The sequence below is a fragment of the Perognathus longimembris genome, chromosome 11, assembly GCF_023159225.1.
Source record: "Perognathus longimembris pacificus isolate PPM17 chromosome 11, ASM2315922v1, whole genome shotgun sequence".
Classification (NCBI taxonomy): Eukaryota; Metazoa; Chordata; class Mammalia; order Rodentia; family Heteromyidae; genus Perognathus; species Perognathus longimembris.
The window spans coordinates 45,856,703-45,881,646 of record NC_063171.1 but is presented as its reverse complement, the minus strand read 5'-3'; the positions used below and the strand labels follow the sequence as shown (position 1 = coordinate 45,881,646).

Sequence of the window (24,944 nt, the reverse complement as noted above, 5' to 3'; positions counted from 1 at the left end):
TCTATTTTGCTCAAGGCTAACACTCTACCACTTAAGCCACAGATCTGCTTCTGGCTTTTGTACTGGTCATAATTGGAGATAAGAGTCTCACAGACTTTCCTGCCTGGCCTGGCTTCAATGATCCTCAGATCTCAGCCCCCTAAGGAGACAGGATTATAGATGTGAGCCACAGGCACCCAGCTACATACAGGTCATACAGGTGCAGTTCCCATTTGATAGATTAGCAAACAAAAGTGCAAAGATGGTATGTGACTCTCCTGTGGTCACACAGCTATTAAGTGGAAGAGCTGAGTCAAAAACCCAGGAGTCCAGGCTTTATCTCAGTGATTTCCTGTTTGTAAAACCTGAGAGCTAAGTAAAAGCAAATGGATGCCTTAGAGGAACCATTAGGTTGGCAAACCTCTCTAAGCAACATGTCAGAAACAAACAGGCCCCAGTTGAGAGTGGAAAAGTGAGAGGCGTGGTGCCAGAAGGCAATTGCTCAACATCCCAATGTTTCAAATTCACCCAATCTCTATTCTAATTCAATTGTTTTCCCAGTTGACACATGGATGTACAGGGATACAGAAAGACAGGCTTGGTAGCATGTTAGCTCAGAATAAAGAAAATTCCAAGGTCTTTGCGGTCCCATGTTAAACACCAATCAACTCCATCACTGAGTGCCCACTGGACACAAAGACCTTGGGTAGAAGGAGGGATTAAGCAGAAATTAAGCCAAAAACAGTCCTGCCTGGTCTGGCCAGCTGAAACAACTCCCCCAAAGCAAACAAAACAGGTTGACAGAGCCAAGGTTAACCAACAAGGAGTTTCCCCACATCTCATTGACCCCAAATCTATCTCTAATTGACTCTTCATTCATTTTTTAAATTAATTTAACTTAACCCACTTCACCATTTTCTTTAGTGGGTGAGAAGGGTCTATTTTAAAATACCTTTGAATCTAATTTTAGAATTACTATTTTCCAGGTTTCCTCAAGTTCCCTACCTTCTGGGGCAGGGGTGTGTGTGTGTGTGTGTGTGTGTGTGTGTGTGTGTGTGTGTGTGTGTGTGTGTGTGTGTATGTGTGTGTGTGTGTGTCTTTGCATGGATGCATAATGCTACTAAAATACTCACACTCATAAAATAAAGTAGACCCATGAAATACAAGCAAGAAACAACACTTTTACAATTATTATCCAAATTATTACCCTAGCATACAAGGAAATCAGAGCATGAGCTCTAAAAAATCTACATTCTTTAATAAAAAGATTTCTACCCAAGGCATGAATGAACAATCTAGGCACTGAGACAATATATATTTACCAAATAATGAACCAGTAAATTGCACTTGTGGCTTGTTGTTTTGGGCCTAATAACTCTACTTTTCTGATTACAGTCTGACGAAATGTTTTTCTTTCCAATTTTTGTGAAATACTACTCCTCGGTTCAGGGTAAAATATAGTCCTAAGCCCTGTGAAGTAAATGGAAACTAACAAAATGGGATGTGACATTGTTTGGGGAAACTTCCGACTACCCAGCCAATGAATGAATGCCAGAGATGATCAGCAAGCTTGGACAAGACCCAGGGGCTTACCCTATGGAAACAACATGGCGATCCATCTGCATGGCCCCAGCAACTTCCTCTCACTCCCTTGGTGTATCAAGGCTAATTAAGCTGCCAGATGAAGTAACCATGTTAAACATTTTAAGAGACAGATTTCTACCCTCTTAAACAGCTTGTGCTGCTAAAACCTTCTGCTTTCAAAATTAAGGCATCACTACTTCCAACTTTCCAAGCATGTCAAGCATAGGGAAGCATGGTAGTCTCTTCATGCAGGGCTTCTCAACAATTACACCATGATTTCTCAAAAAGCTCAATGTACACCTACCCTATGACCCAGCCATACCACTCCTGGGCATCTATCCTAAACAGCAAACCCCAAGATATCAAAAAGACATTTGTACTTCCATGTTTATCGTGGCACAATTCACAATAGCCAAAATATGGAAACAACCCAGATGCCCCTCCACAGACGAATGGATCCAAAAAATATGGTACCTATACACAATGGAATACTACATAGCGATTAGGAATGGTGAAATATTGTTATTCGCAGGGAAATAAATGGTCAGAACTCGAACAAATAATGTTGAGCGAGACAAGCCTAGAACACAGAAAACAAAGGGGCATGATCTCCCTGACATATGACTGTTAAGAAAGGGACACGGAGAGACAGTAGAGACCAAGTCTGTGAAACCAAAAACTGCTTGTCAAATAGTATTCCCCACAGGATTGGGGCAGCGACCCGACAGTATGTAACTAAAACCAAACAATTACTCAACATATAAAGGCCAAAAATTGACCTCTCAGGGGAATACAATAGCTCAAAAGCTATGTATGTACGTTCATATAAGACTACTGTCGACATATGGTCTAATATCGACATTACATTTAAAGCCCTAGGCGAACTTTCTTGGGCGTGGCCACGTGGCTACTGTATATGTTCTTGATACATTGTATATTGTATATATGTCTACCTGACCTAGAGAAGGGATAGAAAAACAGGGCATAAGCTATCACAACAAATGTACACACTGCCCTACTATGTAACTGTACCCTTCTTGCACAACACCTTGTCAAAAAAATTGTGTTCAATTAATAAATTTTAAAAAAAAACAATTATACACCATGAACATGTTGAACGAGGTAATTCTCTACTGTGAGGTGTATTAGCTTGCTAGGATGGCCATAACTAAGCATCACAAATAGGGTGGGAAATGGGGTCTTGGATTCCCTCCCTTTCTAGGAGTTTACTAACAATTCTTGGTGTTCCATGGCTTTTTAAGGCATCACCCCAGTCTCTGCTTCCATGTTCTCCTGATGTGCCTTAGTCTCCAGGTCACCACACTATTGTCTTCTTCTATGGATACCAGTCATATGGGATTAGAGGCCCATTTCTTTACTTAATGAAAAACATATAAAGCATACCTATTTCCAATCAAGGTCAATTCTGAAATACCAAGGGTTAGGATTTTAGTATAACTGGAAAGGGACACAATGCAACCCCAGTGGATGCATATCTGGAGCAATGAATGGAGATTTTTTAGCATATTCCCCGGCTTACAACCACTTGATGTCAGCATACTCCCCATCATGACAACAAAAATACTTCTAAACATTGTCAGAAGACCCCTTCATACAAAATTGGTGGATAATCAGCATCTTTAGGCTTTGGGTCAGTAAGATGTGAGTTTAGCTCTATAATGACTGGTGCTATAACCTTAGAAAACTGATAAGAATCTCTCACTTTTCTCACTTATTTTATAGAGTAGCACTGTTGTTGAGATTTAAATGAGATGGAATATAACAAGTCATTGTTGAATAATAGTACCCAGTAACTACTTTACTTCCTATAAGTGGAGAGTTTTCTTAGCAGAATTTATCATGGAGATTGATATATACTGTCTCTGGCCCATATCCTTGAGACCACAAGACATGGTTATCTAGTTCCTCTCTTTATCTACTGCCAGGAGCAGAAAGTCTCTTTACACCCTAGCTAAAGTCTTTCCACTATCTGTGGCTGCAACATCAAAGCTGAAGACAGCCATATATTATACCCAAGTAAGGGAAACCTCTGACGTGCTCAGAATGTCAGTATAGCTGCCTCACACCATGTGTAGTATCAACCCAAATGAATGCTGCAGAAAATCAACTAGAGGAGACAGAGATAGAGAAGAGGATGAAATCTGGCCTTTAGATTGTGACTATGGTTTCTCCAAAGAGACCTTGTAGTCCTTGACATGACAACACAACCTGAGCTCTGATGCTAAGTATTTATTTCAAAACATGGTAATGAACTTTTATTGGTGAGTTACTTGTTAGTTGCCTCATCAGAGCTGGGGAAAGATCAGAAAATCATCTTATAGACATGTCTACCTTGTAGGCTCAAAAATGTACCTATTAGCCAGGCATTGGTGTCTCAGGCCTGTAATCCTAGCTATTCGGGAAGCTGAGATCTAATGATCAAGGTTCAAAGCCAGCCTGGACAGGAAAGTCCATAAGATTCTTATCTCCAATAAACTACTCAGAAAAATCCAGAAGTGGCTCTATGGCTCAAGAGGTAGAGCGCTAGCCTTCAGCAAAAAAGCAGCTCAGTGGCAGAGCCCAGGTCCTGAGTTCAAGCCCCAGGACCAGAAAAAAAAAATGTACCTATCATCAGGTACCAGTAGCTCATGCCTATAATCCTTAATCAGGAGGCTGAAATCTGAGGATCAGAGTTGGAAGTCAGGCTGGGAAGGAAAGTCCAGGAGAATCTTAGGTTAACAAAAACAAACAAACAAATGAAAGTGGAGCTATGGCTCAAGTGCTAACCTTGAGCAAAATACTCAGGGGTGGTACACACACCATGAACACACACACCATGAACTCACACACCAGGACCAGCATGCACATACACACAAACACACTCACGCACACACACATACACACACTCACACAAGTACCTGTCACACACAGAAGAAATTCAGTGGAAGCATGGGGGTCAATGAATGTGTCACCATTGTGTCTCCAAGCTCTTTAGTCATCATGACAACACTTTTCTATACAACTAATCCAAGCAAATATCTCATGGATCTTGATAATTTCCTTGTTTTTCAGATTTCTACTCATCAAGTCATTTCTGAGCATTACTAAGGAAGACTAAGATTTTCTACCATTCTGTTCTTGTTTACATATAACACTTTCACCAGAAATCCTCAAGGTAACTTATCATCATTTTATTGGCTTTTGAGGCTCACTCTAAATAATTCCAACTGAAGTATGAATTCTCACTTCCACCACAATTCTGCAGTGTACTGTTAAGAGCAGGTACATAACACTTAGCAGATCCCTTACCAGAAAACTGGGAGGAAACTAAGGGGAATATTTGTTCACAGAAATGTGCAACGTGATGTTCTACACTGTGTTAAACGGCCATGAATTTGTGAACTTGTAGAGAGGAATTTTCAATAATTTTTATCCACATTCATAGCTTAGACTTTTGTTACATAGAACCATTTTAAATATAAAATAAAAGCATGTGTATATGACTTCTGATAGCAATATATAATACCTTCTTCTAGTCGATGAGACTAAAATGTCCAGAAGGATGTCCTGGTATAGTTGACATAAAGGCTCTAGTTTGCCTCATGGTGGTCCTGGTCCAGTTACATCCAATACTATAAATCATGAGCAAGTGATATAAAGATCAAAGTTTAGGGAGACTAGCTTTGCACTGGCTATGAAAGTTGAATAGGTCTGAGATCTGAGATGTCTAGGAATTGCAGTGCCTAATTGTGACAGTATCAGCACAGTGTACATCAACAGGGCCACAACCTAACCCAAATACTTATTCTGCTAAGCCTCCATTGGTTACAGACTATATTCGCACCTAGTTTTCCAGCCTCTCCACTGATTCTGTGAGAGCCAGGGTCCTTCCAACTCCATACTTGCACTGAGCAGACATAGCTGAAGAAAGACATAACTTTGCAAAACTACCCAGCAATCAATGTTCCCTTGGTAGATTTCACCACTCATTGAGACACAATTTTATATTTTTTCTTTCTCCTCAATAATTCTGAGATCTCCTTTTATGTCTCCTTTCTCCACGCCAATCTGATAACTCCCTGCTTCATTTCACTAGATGATGATGATGATGATGATGATGATGATGATGATGATGATGATGAATGAATTCTACCTCACTCCTCCTCTCTTGTTGCCATGACTGGACCATCCATGGTCCTTAGTCAACCCTTTGTACACTAAAGTTCATTCCTGTTCACCTACTCAAAGGACTCCAAACCTGCAATCACATGCTCTCTCCCCTACATTGTCAGTTCTCCCTCTCTATAGAATACTCATCATTATAACCTGCTGTTAGAGACAAATGTTCCCACAATATGAACAACAAAAACAGAACCTCCATCAGCACACCAGCAATACCCTGCTCAAAATCTCTCCAATGGCCAGTGGGACAATCCATAGATTTTGTGTGTCTTTAAGCAATCTCATTAAGAAGAGATGTGAACTTGTTCTCACAAGTGACGCTTACTTTTGAATGTGCATTTGCTTTGTCTACCTCATCCATCATGACTCTGTGAGTATAGTATGCCTCATACACCATGATTTGTCACAAGAGTTTTACTAATGACAGGTACAGGAAAACAAATAATCTGGTTGATGTTCATGATACTTAATCATATTATAATATACTCCATTGCCTTGAATCCTCAGTATGGTATGAGCTTAGAAACACTACTGTAATACAGGAGTGACATTCTACAGGATGGTACATATGATCTGAACTAGCAGTTAATATATAGTGTTATGTCCACTACAATCAAAGACACAAAGCAATGAATAAGCCAAAGAGTAAAAGATTCATCAGAAGCACTATGGCCAGTAGTGATTAGGTCCAGTAGCAGATGAGTTCAACAATTGCAGCATCATCAGCTGTGACAGTGTTCCATATTCAATTGGTTGTGTCTGCTCCCTAACCACCTTTGCTTCCTGCCTGTTTTCCAAATTGAATTCTTCAGTTTTCCCAGTCAGTTCTGTGGCATACCATCCTTCCATCTCCCTTCCAAAAGAGAAAAACATCCCTTTACCAGAAACTATTTAGTCTTGGTTCCTATTGCTTGAAACCAAACACCTAGAGTGTTGTGGAAAGCTCTACACAAAGATAATTCAGAAACTACTTGCAGTCCTCAAAATGGCAGTTTTTCAGCTTCTAAAAAATTAATAGGTACCACATTACAAATGAATGAATGGGAAAGTGAATGAACTCTAGCTTTCCTCTCCCCAGTGTAGATAACAGTGTGTTTAAAGCCTCAAACTATAAAGCTGAGCATTCTGCTTCCTTACACTGCTTGGCCTCTTAGTCTTGCAAGCTACCAAAGTGGTTCATGGGACCAATCAGTAACCCAACAGTATGTAAGGGATTTGGATTTACCAGAGGGGTGGGGGGGGCGGTGGTAGGTCGTCCCCTCTGAAAAAGGAGAGTATCTAAATACCAGGCCCTATTCTGACTCCTAAACCACTTACCAATTACAAGAAATCCTTGGATTAAAATTGGTATTTGGGGAGGAAGGTTGGTGGGAAAATGAGGGAGGAGGAAACAAGTTGGATAGGAAATGTGTGCACTGCCTTACTTAGGAAACTGTAACCCCTCTGTACAGCACTTTGACAGTAAAGAAATACATACATTTAAACAAAATAAAATTGGTATTTTAATTGAGATATAAATTGATATAATGCCTTTCCACCATGCCAGTCTCTTCAGAGGACTTCTAGGATAAAAAAATAAAAATCAGAACCATTAAACTTACATATCACCACTTGTGCCTATGTAGCACTTTCTTCACATCTGCATCTCCACTACCAGAAAATAAAAGCCACGATATAAAAATGAGATCTTCTGACAAAAAGCAAAGGATCCCAGCTACCATTGTATACTACCTTATGGAAATCCTGACAGAATGAGTGGCTCTGGTGTTCTGCTCACTAACAGACTTGGGACAAAACAAATTAATTTAGTAACATACATTCTCTACCTGCCTCTACCACATGAAAACACTCAGGAAAACAACTCTTTCTGGCATCTACCATACCCAGCATCCTGTGATAAATACATGGCAGTATTTTTTAATGTGACTTGCATTATTAGGAATGTCAAGGGCAACAGATTAGGAGATGGCAGCTATCAAAATAAATAATTGTTGATAAGGATTCCTAAGAGTAGGGAGCATCCCACAGAGGCCCAGGATCAGTACAGAGGAGGAAAGAGCATTGGGAAGGGGGGAGCAGTTGGGGTAAAAAGCTTAGAGTCAACTAATCCAAGCACTTTCAGAGGGCTCTGAGCTATATGGGTCATATTTGGTTATCTAGTACTTAGCCCTTGGGTAACTTGGGCAGAGGAAATAGTTTCCTTCAGAGGACATGGCCCAGGCTTTGTTCCATTTGTATATGGAAGGCATACACTCATCTTGCTATCATTTGCTATCTTGAAAAGTTTGTTCTCACAGGAAATGGCAGTCTTTCCCCAAGGCAATGAGAGCCCAGATGTTAAAGTATCCTGGGGAATTCCCACCATCAGAAACTGGTATCCAATGGAAGGAATGACGTTGATCAAGATGCATTGTACTCATAAACTAGTATGCTGACTTGAAACCCCCTTGTACAATTCCTTAAAGCTGATCATTTAAAAAATTAAAAGAAAAGAAAACATCACTATAAGCCATGACACTACAACTTCCTGAAGAGCCTCTGAGTCAACAAACTATACCCCAACTCTTATTGTTTATCCTCATGGTTACATGATTTTGACTTTCAGTACCCCTAAAATTTACAAATCATCATAAAATGAACCAAATATCAGTCACTTAAACAGGAGAAAGGATGTATATGTTCATGAATCTTAAGTTTAGGAATAAGGTCGGCATCTGACTTTTTTTTTTTTTTTTTTTTTTTTTTTGGCCAGTCCTGGGCCTTGGACTCAGGGCCTGAGCACTGTCCCTGGCTTCTTCCCGCTCAAGGCTAGCACTCTGCCACTTGAGCCACAGCGCCGCTTCTGGCCGTTTTCTGTATATGTGGTGCTGGGGAATCGAACCTAGGGCCTCGTGTATCCGAGGTAGGCACTCTTGCCACTAGGCTATATCCCCAGCCCCAGCATCTGACATATTTGATCTAAGGATTAGGCCCAATTTTTTATCTCTGTCTCTATTTTTCAAAATTCATCCTCCCAGGGCTTTCATAACCATAGGAAGACCACAGAAATTCCAAGATTATAGCTCTTCTTTTTACTGCTGAATTCAGAGGAAGAGAAATAAGATCATCTTCTCAGAAGTTCTAGCAAATATGCTTTTGATTCCCACTGGCTCTGGCTAGAGTGCCTCACCATCTTTGAACCCCATCACTGTGACAGAAAAGGAAAACCACCTGCTGGCTCAATCCCTCATGATCCATCTCCCGAGAACCAAGGGCAATGAAATCCCATGGCCTGGAGTGAATGAAGGATGCTTCCTTTACTAAAGGAAATATGAACTGTTACAAGAAGGAGAGGAAATTAATTTGTAATCTCAGATATATTTCCATTACAACATGCTGCTTTGTATTGTATAACTTTCAGTGATATATAGATAGATAAATTCTATATTTGTGTGTATGTATATGTATACATATGCATATATATGTGCACAATTTACTAAAAGGAAAAGAAAGAGGAGGAAGAGAAGAGGAGGAGGAGGAGGGACAAAATAAAAAAGGTTAAGAACCGAAGATCTTTGGCACAATCTTTTTTTTTTTTTTTTTTGATGGTGGGATGCGTCTCAGCCCCCCAAGGGCGGGCCAGAGAAATTTATCACAATGACAAAGGCGGAAGGGGAAGGACTTGGGGTGACTGACTGTGCTGCCACTCAAGTGATCCTGGAACTTCCTTTGTGGGCTGGGCAACTCTATCACGGTGGCATGCACGTGTTCGCCTCCCAAGGGGGGGGGGGGGCTTCTTTTCCGGTTGAGGCTGAAAGGTGGGAGGGGCTCCCTCCCACATTGTCCCAGGGCTGGGGGAAGGGCAGCGTCTCGCTCTTGTCGCCCTTCCTCCACCAAGGCCAAAACAGTCCCCAACATCTCCCCCTCTTTGTTTTTTCAATGAGCAGGGGATGCTGTAAATACATGGCATGTGTGGGCATAGGGCAAATGCTGACATAAGATCTGTGGGGCCCCTTCCACAAAACTGGGGTGAGGGGTAGGAAAGGGTCCATCTGTCTGGCTTTGTCCAGAAGTCAGAATCCTCAGCTGGTTTCTTTTGGCACAATCTTGATCACTCTATATCCCTCTCTATTAACAGAACACCATCATAAAATTTCCTATTGTTAGTGGCTGTCTAAGTTTAACAATAAATCTTCAGTATTAAAAGTTGGTATCTATTATTATAGTACAATATATAATATATATTTGTATATTAATATATACTATTAATGAAGATTCAAAAATAATATATATTAGTAGTTCAGATTCAAGTTATACGAACTCATTTTGTGATACAAACCTAATGTTAAATAAAAACAAAATGGAATTATCAAATTAGAAATGTTGCCCCTCACCCATAGTAGCTGCACCCCTGCTTCCCTCTTAGAACTTATAACTCTAGTTCTCTTGCTATACGTTAAGAGAATAGTTGAGGAATTTGTAGAAATAAACCAACAAAATGAAATCAAACAAATCTGGAACTAGGCACCAGTGGCTCCTGCCTATGATCCTAGGTACTTGGGAATCTGAGATCTGAGGATAACAGTCCAAAGCTAGCTCAGGTAGGAAATTCAATGAGACTTTTATTTCCAACTAACCACCAAAAAATCCAGGAGTGGAGCTGTGGCTCAAGTGGTAGAGTGCTAGCCTTGAGCAAAATGAAGCTCAGAGATAGCACCCAGATCCTGAGGTCAAGCCCCAGGGCCAGAACAACAACAACAACAACAACAAAACAAAAAAAACCCACTCTGTTCTATACCTCCTCCACAATCTTAAGAGATCCTCTACCTCAAAATCTGGTGACGAGTAGGCACTACCAGGTATGGGGCCTTCCCTGTTGTCTCTGTCCATGTCCCTGGAGCCCTATCAAGAAAAAGATTAGAATACACAAAAGTCTTGTGGATGTGTATTTGTCTGATCAGAATTAATTATGCTTAAGTTTCTTATTCTAATCATAAGAAGTTAAATGTTAATGCAGTTTGGTAAAGATAAGAGTAAGTATAAATGAAATCCACAGATAACATCATTTCCTTTTCTAAAAACATACAGAACATATCTGGATTTGATCAGTTACAGAAAGCAATAGTCATGGCTTGTAATTTTTTAAAAGTCAGATAAATTTCCTTTCTTCTTAAGTAATAAAATATCTCAGAAGTATGAATTAAGGGCTGGGAATATGGCCTAGTGGCAAGAGTGCTTGCCTCCTACACATGAAGCTCTCGGTTCAATTCCCCAGCACCACATATGTGGAAAACGGCCAGAAGGGGCACTGTGGCTCAGGTGGCAGAGTGCTAGCCTTGAGCAGGAAGAAGCCAGGGACAGTGCTCAGGCCCTGAGTCTAAGGCCCAGGACTAGCCAAAAAAAAAAAAAAAAAAAAAAAAAATTTTTTTTAAAAAGAAGTATGAATTAAAGAAAATCAATACATATTACCTGTATCCAGGAATCAAAAAATATATTAAATTATGTCATAAGAATAAAAAACAAAAGAAAGACAGTCTGGCCTCTCATCAGAGCTGGAGATTGGAGTACGGGTCAGGTGAGAGTATGCTAACTTAAGAAAAATATATGATTCTTTTATTGTATAGATGTATTTAATTAGTGAAAAACAGAAAATCGAATGCATGATTTGATCCATTAATGCTATATAGTAACCTATTACTATCTAGCACTCGCCAAACCACACAAAGGACCTACTAAACCCCAGTGACTGAACCCCTGTATTCAGACTTGCTAGTTCCATAGGTTTGGGTCCAATCTGTGAATCTGCAGTAGTAAAAAGTTCCCAGGATGTTCTGATACTAGCATTCAGGGAATTGCACTTGGAAAACCACTGGCATCCAGTGTATGTTTCACATTACTGCTAGTTCAATTCACTACTAAAAATGGAGTTCACACAGAGAACAAAGGCACACAGTCTCCTTGATATATGATTGTTGGGGGTGGGTGGGAAGAACAGTAGAGATCGGGTCTGTAAAATAACAAACTTCTTTTCAAATGGTATTTCCACATGTTCGGGTCAGCAACTTTATGTATCTAAAACCAAACAATTACTAAACAAACATAAAAAGGTCTAGGATAGACCTATCAGAGGATCACAATAGCTCAACAGCTATGTACATATGATCATATAAGATGAAGCTAATCAAAATGAACTCCAAGAGAAGGAAACAAGAGGATTTTATTGTGGTCGTTATGTTTAATGTACTAGGTGAATTTCCTTTGGCATACCCCCTGTAGTCACTGTATATGATTTTGGTACACTGGATATTGTATATATGCTTATCTGAACTAAGGAAGAGAAGGAAAAATGAGGGAGGGTGTAACAAATATGACAATATATGTACTACCTTATTTTGTAACTGTATCCCTCTGTACATCACCTTGTCAATAAAATTTCATTTAAAAAATGGAGTTTAATGATGCCATTCTAGCTTTCTAGCCATTCTAAATCTGGCCTTTTGTTTTTTGTTTTTTGTTTTTTTTTTTGGCCAGTCCTGGGGCGTGGACTCAGGGCCTGAGCACTGTCCCTGGCTTCTTTTTTGCTCAAGGCTAGCACTCTGCCACTTGAGCCACAGCGCCACTTCTGGCCATTTTCTGTATATGTGGTGCTGGGGAATCGAACCCAGGGCCTCATGTGTATGAGGCAGGCACTCTTGCCACTAGGCCATATCCCCAGCCCCTAAATCTGGCCTTTTGGATTGCTAGGGGAGACCTTTACTATCAAGTAAAGTTTTGTATCAAGATAATGTGGTGCCTGTTCATGAGATATCAGGTGAAGAAAGGAGAAATCTGTACTTGCTCTCAGTCCAAGATGCTCAATCAAGAAAGACCTTCTACACAACATGATTTTATGGACTGATGCAGCAAGCATAAGAATGTAGACACAGATATTGCTACGGGAAGGAAGGGAATAGAGAAGGGACTTTCTCTGGTTTATATGTTATAATCACAGTAGTCCTTGATGGTGAACTTTGAGCCTTGACAACTCCAGTTTGCAATTATATCAACAGGAAAAAAATGAACTTAATAAAAATGCCAAGACCTTCTTCTTGGTTTGGGCCATGAACCTTCCAGGACTGTTCTATATTCCTGGCTCATTAGTGATCAGGAGGTTCCTAAATGTCATTGGTTTACAAAGGGACTGTTGTTGGGAAAGTCCACAAATTATTCCTGCCCTGAGCCCCTCAACCCTTAAGCATTACCCACCACCCACAACCTCCAAGCCCCATTTTGGCTGGACTTGTACTCTTAGGAAAGTAACCCTCTCCAAAAGTGTCACAGTGTTTCCCAACTAGGAAAGACTCCAAGGGAAAAGGTAGCACATTTTGCCAACCATAGGAGGAAAAGAAGGTAATACATTTTGCACACATATGGTTTCTATAAAAATGTTTTTTTAAGACACAGTATTGGACCAAGCTCTCTGATTGAGGATGACAAGCCCAGAGAACCCACCTCTGTCCAAGGCAGAGAAGTCCCTGGGCTTGATTTGTGGCTTTTAATGGAGACCTATGCTGTGTGTGGTAATTTTTATACTTTTACTTTGCTGACTTCTTCCAAGCTATTCTCTCCACACACAAACTAGCTTCAAGGGCTTGCAAGCTGGGTGGTAATCTGGAATCCATAAATAATAAGCATCCGAGGAAAACTTACCTCCCCAACATAGAAAGAAACTTGGGCTCACAAGATTGGAACTGTTCCAAAGGCTTGTGGTCTCTCCCTCTGAGACAACATGGCAGCCATGGACTACTTCACAGCCACGAGGCCACACGTCCAAACCTGACAAATAGATCGCATGAAAAGTAATTCAGAGGAGTTGAGTACATTTACAGTGTGCCCTCTCTGGTCCTTCTCCCTATGACTCCCGAACCTGCAGTGGAAAATGAACTATAAGAAAGAAGTCTCTACACATCTGAGGTAAGGTGGGTGCAAACCTACCATATCTTGCCCAGTTATCTCTCTGGGGACCCTACCTCATTGCACACAAAAGCTCTTTTGCCTCTGGGAGCCCAGTGAAAGGAATGGTTAATACCTCAGAATAATCACAGGAACATTTGGCAGGAGATATACTTTTATTTATTTTGCTTTGACTGACAAAAATTGGATATTTATGTAGCATAGTGTGATGTTTATATCTATGTGGAGAGTGTAGCATGATTAACTAGGAAAATTAACAAATATATTGGGCTGGTGAGGTAGTTCAGTGGCAGAGCACTCAATAGCACACATAGAGACTTGGGTTCAGTCCCTAACACTGAAAAAAATAGGAAACAAAGGAGTCAATCATCTCAAATACTTATTTTTTCATTAAGAATAATAGTTGAGGAAGTGAAGTTCTCATGATAGAGTGCTAGCCTTGAGCAAGAAATACTCAGGACAGTACCCAGGCCCTGAGTTCAAGCTCAGGACCGGCAATAATAATAACAGAAATCTATTCTTTAGCAATTTTGGAAAAATATGCCTTGTAATTTGTAATAGGATTAGTCTCTGCAACTGATCACTAAACGTATTCCCCTTAACTAAGGCTTTTTACTCTTTGACAAACATCTCAAGTTGTCCTGTCCACTCTTCCCCACCAAGTTTCTGCTTATTGACACTAGGAGAAACCAAAAAAAAAGGACAAAAAGATGAAAACTCAAACCCCTAGATGTAGTAGGGTCTAGAAAAACTGGGGTAGAAAAAAGCCCCTTCAAGCCAAGAGCCTCCTTCAAATACTTTTCTTATGTCCCTTGCTTTGAATACCATTTTGCCATCACTCAAGTATTAAATAGGGATATAAATGATAAGGAAGGTAGACTAAGGACACCTCTCAAAGATGATGTGGTTCTCTGGCCATAAAGGAAATGCAAATCAAAACAACAATGAGATGCCTTCTCACCCCAGTAAGAATGGCCATCATGATGAATACAAACAACAAATGCTGGTGGAGATTTGGAGAAAAAAGAAAACCTATTGCACACTGTGTGTGGAAACGTAATCTACTATAAGCACTTTGGAAGATATTTTGGAGATTCCTCAAAAATACTAAACATAAAACTAATCTATGAACCAGCAATACCACTCTTGGGCATTTATCCAAAAGATTACAAATCAGAATGTAGTAAAGACTTTTGCACATTCATGTGTGCTGCTCTAGTCACAATGGGCAAATTATGGAAATATCCCAGATGCCTTACAATGGATAAATGAATCAAGAAAATGTGAGATACCTATCTATCTATAGATATGAAAGAAAGATTAGAATTTTACTCATCCATCAGGAAGGATAATATTATGTCACTTGCAGAGAAATGGATGGACCTAGAAAACATTGTTAAGTGAAGTAAATCAAGCTCAGAGAGACAAAAGGCACATGTTTTCTCTCATATGTGGAAGTCAGATCTAAATTATAAACATATATGGAAACATACACCAGGCCATATGCAGATATATAGAAACAGACTAAAGTATTAAATGCACAGGAGTAGATTCCAATGGTATAACTACCTTGTAACTTACAGTTGAACAAAATGAGTATCAGGAACTTGAAACATGTTTTGTTAAGGAAAGGAAGGAGCAGGCCAATGGAGCCAGGAAGGGTAGACAAACAGTTATAATATTCAATGTACATATGTGAAAAACAGAACAAGGAGGTACCTTGAGGAGATAGTTGGGATTGAGAAATATGAGGAAGAATGATAGAAGGGGTGACGTTGATCAAAATGAATTGTACTCATAAACTGACAGGTTAAATTGAAATTCTTTTGCACAATTACTTAAAGATATATTTTCTTTCGAAAATCATGTGGTAGATGAGACTTCTCATGACTTTCCCATTTGTATTCTCAGTACCAGATGGTTATATCCTAGGGCCAAAATTCTGTCCCATTGTGCCACAATACGTTTGATATCGTGTGACAAAATCAACTGAGCACAGACTAAAAGCATTAAGCAATTTCAAGAGTTTCTTCTTTCCTGGTTCCTAAGTTCTCCCCTGTGCCACTCCTATCACTCCAACCTCCCTCTTTGTGCTTGCTTCTCCCAACCCCGAAAACGTGGAGCACTTCACTGCCAAACCTCAAGTCTACTTGCTTAACCTCTAAGTTAAAAGTATCTTTTTGCAGGCACTGGCCTTCCTGGCTAACTTGGGCAGGATTCTTCATCTCTGAATATCCCTGGATAAGGTTCGCTACCTCTTCTACTGTTCAGCACGGGAGCTTTGACCTGCTCCATTTCCGACCTCGGCAGATTCACCCCTCCTTAGGCAACCTGGTGTTCCCCCGCTCCCGGGAGGTCACCATGTTGATGCCGAACTTAGCGCGGACACCCGATCGGCATAGCACACTGCAGCCCAGAACCCCTGGACTCAAGAGATGCTCCGGGCTCAGCCTTCCGAGTAGCTGGGATTACAGGCGCGCGCCACCGCGCCCGGCTCTCTACCTCTTCTAAACTCAGACAATCTATTCTGTTTCCTCTCAATCTCTAAACCCACATTTCTACCATTATAATAAACACTCAAGTGCCTCCTTACCCTTCCTTCCTATGAGTTCCCCATCCTTCCCTGTTCCCTAAACACTCACTCTGGTACAACATTCCACTTGTGGGTAAAGGATTCAGATACCTTTTTTTAGACCACGTACATTAATAGGGCCTCTAAATTTCCCTACATCCAACTCACCAGCCAAACCCATGCTTTCTATGGAGGGTCTTTTGGTGTCTTTCTTCTTTTTTGTTTTAATTTTTTTTCTCTATTGTCAAAGTGAAGTACAGAGGAATTACAGTTTCATATGTAAGGCAGTGAGTACATTTCTTGTTCAACTTGTTACCTCCTCCCTCATTTTCCCCTGCCTCCCCCTCCCCCTTGCCCTCTCCCCCTGATGAGTTGATTTATACCAAATGGATTTGTAAATATTGCTTTTGGAATGGTTTGTCTTTTTATCCTTTGTTTCTCAATTTTGATATTCCCTTTCCCTTCCCTAGTTCTAATACCTGTATATACAGAATCCAGGGTACTCAGATGAGATACAATGATAGTGAGGATACAACCACAGGAAGGGAATACAAGAGAAACGAAACAAATAAAATACCCAAAAGATACGGTTTCACGTGGTATGTTGAAAATAATTACAACAGTGATATAACACTTGTTTCCATAACGTAGCATTCATTTCACTCAGCATCATCTTATGTGTTCATAAGGGTATAGCTATTGGGCTATTTTGATCTGCTATGACTAGCCTAATCATGTGCTAGCTATTGGTGTCTTTCTTCTACCGTATTTATTTGGGATATTTCCTCAGTGAGTTGTAGGGAAAAGGCAAAACCAGGATGAAGAACTCTCAAGGGATTTTAGTTATCCGTGTTCTACACCATGGGAAAGATTCAGGGGTGGTCTTGGCTCATTAGCAATCTGTGGTTCAGTGGGAAACCTTCCATCATTATACCATAGTCTCATAACTGACAGTTGCCACTCTCAATCACATTCATACCTCCAAGAACTAGAATCAATAAACTAGATTTCAGTCCAGTGATTTTACCTTTTCTTTGCACCTGGTTTCTAGGGGTAGTCAGTGGGCTCATTCCGTTTGGGTTGAATTTTGTCTTCATTGGCAACTTTACAGAAAATTGTTTGAAAAATTAATTTCTTCTCTAGGACTGTGTTCTTTTCTCATCAGTCCTTCTGGACATGAGATAGGAAACAAGACTCACTTGGTGAGGGAAAAGTCAGGAGTCACTTCCATCTCTCTCAGAGAACATCAAAGGAGACCGTGTCAACTAAACGGGAACTCATTCTGATATTCAATGGCTACTTTGGAATTGTCACACCTGCCTCATTATCTCCCTCTCTGCCTACCCTATTTCTCTCAGACATTTGATGCTTCCCTGAGCATGTCCTCATTTGAGATTTTGGCTCTAGGAATTAAAGGGTCCTTCTGCTTACTGCCATTTGTACTGCCCTCTACTATATGCCCAGACAGATAGCTAAATGCCCAGGGCACAGGTTCCAGAGATATGCACACCTACCTACCTGTACATACATGCATTTACACTCACACACACACACATACACACACAGAGACAGAGAGAGAGAGAGAGAACAAAGATTTACTACTCTGGAAATTTATCGCCTCTTTTATAGATTTATTCTTTGAAAAGTAAGAGAGTCCCAAATGGATCTGGAAAGGGTTGATGGGGATTGAAAAGTATAAATATTCAGGCAGCCCACCCAGGCTCAAGGCATCTGGCTGAGCCTACAAAACAAAGCAAGACTAGCCGAAGTGGGAGGAGCAGACATAAATCACAGAGACGTCTCCAGGACAGGAAATACCACTCATCCTCAAAGAGGTCTAACACTTCAGAGCTACTGCAAAGATTCAGATGCATTCAGAAAATTTATAATAACAACATCTGGCCTATCTTCCCAGATAGGAAAGATCCCGTTTCCAAAAGCAAATGTTACAGAGCAGTGAAGCTCAAGGTGGGAATAAACTGCTTACTTAATTACCTGGGGAGCTTGTACAAACTATATATGCCCACACATAGGGTTCCAAGAGGTACAGCAAAATTCCTCTGGGTCCACTTGCATGGTTTTAAGAAGCTCCCAGTGGGTCTATTAAGTCATCACTATTTCTTAAGTGTTTAAGACTATATAAGGCAGCCATAGTTCCTGTCTCCTAATGCTCACTGTGGAGCCACAGTCACAGGAAACACCCCAGAAAATATGATCATATTAAGAATTTATCAAAGGGCTGGGAATATGGCCTAGTGGTAAGAGTGCTTGCCTCTTATACATGAAACCCTGGGTTCGATTCCTCAGAACCACACATATATAAAAGGCCAGAAGTGGTACTGTGGCTCAAGTGGTAGAGTGCTAGCCTTGAGCAAAAAGAAGCCAGGGACAGTGCTCAGACCCTGAGTCCAAGCCCCAGAACTGGCAAAAAAAAAAAAAAAAAAAAAAACTATTGAATACCTTCTACGTATAGACTACCCTTCTATACATTTTTCATGAATGAATCCACTTAGTCCTCCCACTAACCCTGTGAGGTAGATGCTGATCTTATCCTTCATTTACAGGTGAATGAACCAAGACCCAGGCAAGCGAAAGCTCACAAGGCTAGTAAATTGTAAGAAGCAGGCCTGAGCCCCACCATTGTTCACAGTGATACCTCTACATGGTAGACAATGACAGGGCAGAAGTCATGAGTATCCAAATCCTAATTGCAGGGAACAGCATTTGTTGAAACAGTGAAATGATTCTGCTTAAGGTATAACATCTTAACTAAGTCCAGGCTTCACATGTCCCTAGTGAGAGCATCCACAGCCCTTGCCAGCCCAGGCACAGACATGGACCAGAAGATAAAGCCATGTCTCTGTCTGGATCTCATTCATCTGTTCCTCTGGCCTTCTGCTGAGACTTTCCTATCCATGGGGCTAGCACCAATGACCACACATCTTGACCCAACCCCCAGCCATCCAAAAAGAGACTTGTGTCTGTACAGAGTAATCATGGCTCTGAAGACTATGAATGACACTTACAAGCCATGTAATCACATTTTGGTCAACTATAGTGGTCCCCTATAATGATACTATCTTGGGATGTTTATCGATTGCACTCCTTAATGTTGGCACCATGGCAAATCATCCAACAAGGTACCTCTGAAAGCATATTCCCATTGTGAAGTGATGCATGACCATATTGATGTTATGATGGAGACTAGCAGGGGAGATCTTAACCCTAGAAGGGGGAATCATTACGCAAGGCAGAATATTTCTGGAGAGTCTTCTCCAGCAACATCTCCCTAAGCTTCTTCATAAGGGAGGGACATGGTTCCTCCCCTAAGTGTAGATATTTGGTTTCAAATCAAGGCTAATCTTTTAGGGCTGGGATGTGGCTCAGTGGCAAAGTGCTTGCCTAGCAAGTGCAACATCCTGGGTTTGCTCCCCAGTACCAAAAAAGTAAAGACCAAAAAAATACAGTTAAAAAAAAAAACCAAAGCTAATCTTTTAATCCTGATAAGGATCAAAAGATGCCTCTTGCAGTTCATTGTCAAAGTGAAGATAAGATTGTGAGCTTTCCATATCTTAAAGCCTTAGGTGTGAAGGGAAGACATCCAAGAAAATGGCTTTGAAAGTTTGTCCACCTTGTCCTACTGTCCTGTAGAGAAATGGCTCCAAAATGACTCTAGGGTAATATAAAACTGGTAATGTGTTGTTTTTTAACATCAAAGGGGAAAAGGGGGAAGAAGAAAGAACACACTAAGTAGATTTTAGTCACACAATTCTACCTTTCAGACAGCATTCATATCAAACAAGAAGCACAGCACAGGGCTGAGTATGCTGGTACATAGCACTAACCCAGCTATGAAGGAGGCAGAGGAAGGAAAGGAAGAGGATGGTATGAGGCCAGGCTAGGCTAAAGCGTGAGACCCTCTCTGAAGAATAAACTAAAGCAAAAAGGGTTGGAGTGTGGCTCAAGTGGTACAGCACTTGCCTAGCAAGTTTAAGACCCTGATTTCAATGGATCAGGAAAATGTGGTACATATACACAATGGAATTTTATGCCTCTATCAGAAAGAACAACATTGCTCCATTCGTAAGGAAATAGAATGATTTGGAAAAAATTATACTAAATAATGTGAGCCAGACCCAAAGAAACATGGACTCTATGGTCTCCCTCATAGGGAATAATTAGCACAGGTTTAGGCTAGTCACGGCAGAGGATCAGAAGAGCCCAATAGCTATACCCTTATGAACACATAAGATGATGCTAAGTGAAATGAACACTCCATGTTATGGAAACAACCGTTATATCACTGTTGTAATTACTTTCAACATGTGATGTGTAACTGTAGCTTCTATTATTGATGACCCTCTTGTATCCCCTTCCTGTGGTTGTACCTGAACTATTTCTGTATCTTATCTGAGTACATTGGAAACCATGTATACTGGTATTAGAACTAGGAAACTGAAAGGGAATATCAAAATCGAGAGACACAGGGTAAAAAGACAAACGACTACAAAAGCAATACTTGCAAAACTTTTTGGTGTAAATCAACTGAACAACTCATGGGGGGGAAGGAAAAGGGGAAGGGAGGAAGGGGGAATGACGAAAGAGGTAACAAACACTACAAGAAATGTATCCATTGCCTAACGTATGAAACTGTAACCTCTCTGTACATCAGTTTAACAATAAAAATTTAAAAAAAGAAAGGACTCTGAGTTCAAACCCCAGTAACACCCAATGAATAAAGCATAGCATATTCATTCACTCATAACCACCCAGAGGAGAAAACAGGTCATTTGATCATGACCTAGATGAAGATAAAGATTCATAGGGACCTTGTGTCCTTTTTAAGATGAGGAGACAAGAATTATCTAACTGCACCTTATAGAAATCAGTTTAAATGGAACAATGGTCACTCACACAACCATCCTCCCACGAAACAGCCTTACTTCTCTCTGCAGGAGGGCAGTCAGAGGCATTGTGGATTAAACTATACCTCCTAATAGCCATCAAGGAGCCGGTCCTGCATACAGAGCACAGAGGCAAGGTGAACAGGGTGAACAGCGTATGACATCAATATGGCTGCACCAGACTTTCATCCAGTGAACAAGAATTACAACAATGCTCTTCACAATGTCTTTGCTTCCACAATCTCCAAAATCAAATGCAATTCAAATGTGAAGTATTGCAGGAGATCATAATGAGCATGTGGAAGGAGTAGCAATGCTCCATCTGTTTTCAAAAAGCACAAGAGAGTAGTACATAAATTGTAAAAGGTCCATAATTAAAGGTTAATTTTTGGAGAAGGGGCCAACTTTGATGGGCAATGTTAGCTCTGGATTCTATGTGCAAATTAAGATTCTATGAGAATGAGGCCTCTGGCTAGAAAAATTATTCAAAAAACAACACTGTTTAAAAAAAAAAAACTAAAGTCATTCCCCTATCCCAAGATTTAGCATTGCCACAGGCTGGCTTTGGGAAAACAAGAGCTTAACGTGTCTTCAGTGAGATGGGAAGCACCATATTCCTAGAGTCCATGAAGATTTATCACACTTTCCAAGCTGACTCAGTCAGTGTCTAAGTCTTCTGTCTCCTAATCCTGTTTTCAACTTTGCAAGGTCACTCAGAAAAAGTGAATGGTACTCTTTATGGGACATTCTCACTTCATAGAAAAGGCAACCATATGGCCACCCATATGAGAGGTCAGCCACAAGCATGTGTCCCTTGCACACAAGCCATTTCTCCCTACACATAGGCAGTATTCACATCCCTCTGTGGGTGAGGAATTTCAACTTCAACACAGGATGCTCATACAATACACATTCACACCCACACCCACAATTATAGTCAAAAACAAGAGATATGTCTTCATACACTGAGGGGAAGGGCTCCCCAGTCATGGCTGACAAACACATCTTGAGGTTTGGGGGTGTTTTTTCATCTCCATTCTTGTAAAATCACAACCCTGGCCAGGAATGGTGGGGAATGTCTATAATCCCAGTTACTCCAAAGGTGGAGATAGCAAGATCATAGTCCAAGCCCAGCCTAGGCAAAAGCATGAGTCTCTGGTGATAAAAAAAAAAACCTAAAACTAAAACTAAAAAGCAAAAGGACAGGAAACATGGCAAAGTAATTGCAATGTTTCTTACTTGTGAACTGGGAGTAATAATCTCTGCCATATCTACTTCATTGATTCCTCATGCAAACCACATAGCTAAGACAATGATTAGAGTGGTTGTTTTTTCTAACTCCTAAGGAATACATAGGACAGTAGCTTGCAAGAAGATACTACCAGATAATTATCATATGTGATGTATACATATATCAGGAAGGAGGGATCTAAGTTGTCTCCTTTGGGACATTATGGCTGACTCAGTCCTGGGTTTCCAGTTGAGAAGGGCAACTACATGGGCATGCAACACACAAAATTATATCATGTACCCAGCATAATGCAGCTAAAAAGCATTATTTTTCTCCTAATCCAACTTTTATTTTTCTTGTTTCCATACATAAAGCCTTTATCTGGGTAGTATGGGGTGTGATTCTTACTGTAAAGATAAAGTGATGTAACACTCCGCCCATGAGGACAGGCTAGGTATGGTGTGGAGAATGGAGTCTGACCTCCATCCTAGTCAAAACTTAATCTGTCTTCATTCTCCTTTCCATCAAGAACTTAGGTTATAAAAACCAATGGAGATTTGAGGTTGGGAGGGATAAAGGAAGTTCTGGTCATGGATATTCTTTCCTGAGACTGTTATATGAGCTATCTCTGGCAGTCCTTGTGTAGGTATGGTCTCTGAAAAGACTTGGATGATAATAAATGTTAGTTATTATTCATGCCTCCACAGTGTCTGGCTCTGTGCTGAGCACTTTACCTTTGCATCTCATTTGACCCTCAGAAACAATTGGAGATGTAGATATTAAAGTAGCTACTTTATAAATAAAAGAAACTGAGGAACCGAATGGGTAAAGCCCCTAGCTCAAGCCATACTACTAGCTCTCTGCTCTTCAGTGGCTTGAGTCATAGAAAACTGCAACTCCAGGGCCTCGTGTCATGGTCTTCTCTGTGAATGCTTCCTCTGGAGGTGACAGTGAGCCTGGTACTCTCTGGAACAGTGTAGTTGTCTGAAGAAAGGCAACCTTGAAGCCAACTTTGACCCTGGGTCTCATGCTAAGCTGTTGAGGCACAAGCTGTCCCTTGAACATGAAGGGCTGGTGCTCCCGAGTGAGTAGTACGTACTTAGTAGGAGTGGGAAGTACTTACTTTCTCTAGCACAGTAATTCATGTGTGATATAGACTTGGACCATGGAGACAGCTAGGTGTAAGTTATTAGGGAGATTTGGACAGAAACTGATGGAAGGTAGGGAGGTGGTGTGTGCTATGTGCTGTGTGTATGTGTCCGTGTGTGTGTATGTATGTGTGTGTATATATATATATATATATATATATATATATATATATATAACTGTGTTTGCTGTTTTTAACATAAGATATCACTATGTAGCTTAGGTGGATCTACAACTATAGATCCTATCTCAGTGTCACAACTTTTGGGATTATGGGTATGTACTACCTGGCTCACATTGTAGGGGTGTGTGTGTGTGTGTGTGTGTGTGTGTGTGTGTGTGTGCCAGTACTAGGGTCCAGAGTTTGGGCACTATCCCTTAGCTTTTTGGCTCAAAGCTGATGCTATGCTACTTGAACCACAGCTCTACTTCCAGCTTTACAAATACATTTATGTATCTCAAGGAAGTCCATTAATTAGATCTTGAACTGCAAGCAAAATCTACAGTAATTAATCACAATGTTTGAATTTTCAACTGTCATACTTCATGGGGATTTTTGCATTAAGATATCTTTTTTATGATTACCTTTAAGTAGTTGTGCAAGGGGGTTTCCATTCAATCTGTCACTTTATGAGTACAATTAGGGTTTTTTGTTTAATCCAAGTATAGCTATACATTTATATAGTTATACATTATAAAAATGTATTTGAGCACACACACACACATATGGGACATAATATGCACATTGATTCTATTAATGATAAGGCATTTTAAATCAGAAGTCCATTCACAAATGCCTAGATTTTATCCTACTCTAATATTTTATTTACATAAAAATCTATTATTGATCACTCTATAATAACCCTCTTCAACATACTATGTATATTACTTGAATGATTTCCAAATGTTTGGTAATTACAAGACTCAAAGTTTAAAATATTCCTCTGAATTGAGTAGCCACTATAATTACCAAAATATTCTTGATCAAAATAACAGAAATATATTAAATTTTGATCATTATTAACATACACAAATTTTTGAACTAAAACTGCATCTGTTAATGAGATTAAGGTACCTGTACCTGTATGGTTCTCTTTTATTTCAATTTATTCATCTGTCTTTGGATTAAATACTACTTTTTTGCTAAAATAAGTAGAATTTAGGATTTGTCAAGAACATTGTGAAAAAGATGTGGAGAAAGCTTACTGAACGTTCTTGAAATGAAAACCATAGTACTGTCTAGCAAGACGTACTCCAATTTAGGAAGGTGTATAGGATTATGTGTTTTTGATGGGCTTTGCCAGTTAATTTTAGGATTCTATCAACTTAGTAAATTTAAAAGAATAATTCTTGTGCATGGAAATAGAAGCTAAACGTGTCTACAATTCATTCTGCCCTTTAGAAAGCATGGGTC

The 24,944-nt window shown here is 40.2% G+C and overlaps 1 long non-coding RNA gene across 1 annotated transcript; it reads left to right on the top strand.

Annotated features, from left to right (window-relative positions):
- The first annotated feature begins 10,945 nt into the window (after window positions 1-10,945).
- LOC125359916 lies at window positions 10,946-16,096 on the top strand. Its single transcript, XR_007212620.1, has 4 exons — window positions 10,946-10,956; window positions 12,838-12,841; window positions 13,956-13,963; window positions 15,949-16,096. It is a non-coding gene; the product is annotated as an uncharacterized LOC125359916 (long non-coding RNA).
- Window positions 16,097-24,944: the final 8,848 nt, after the last annotated feature.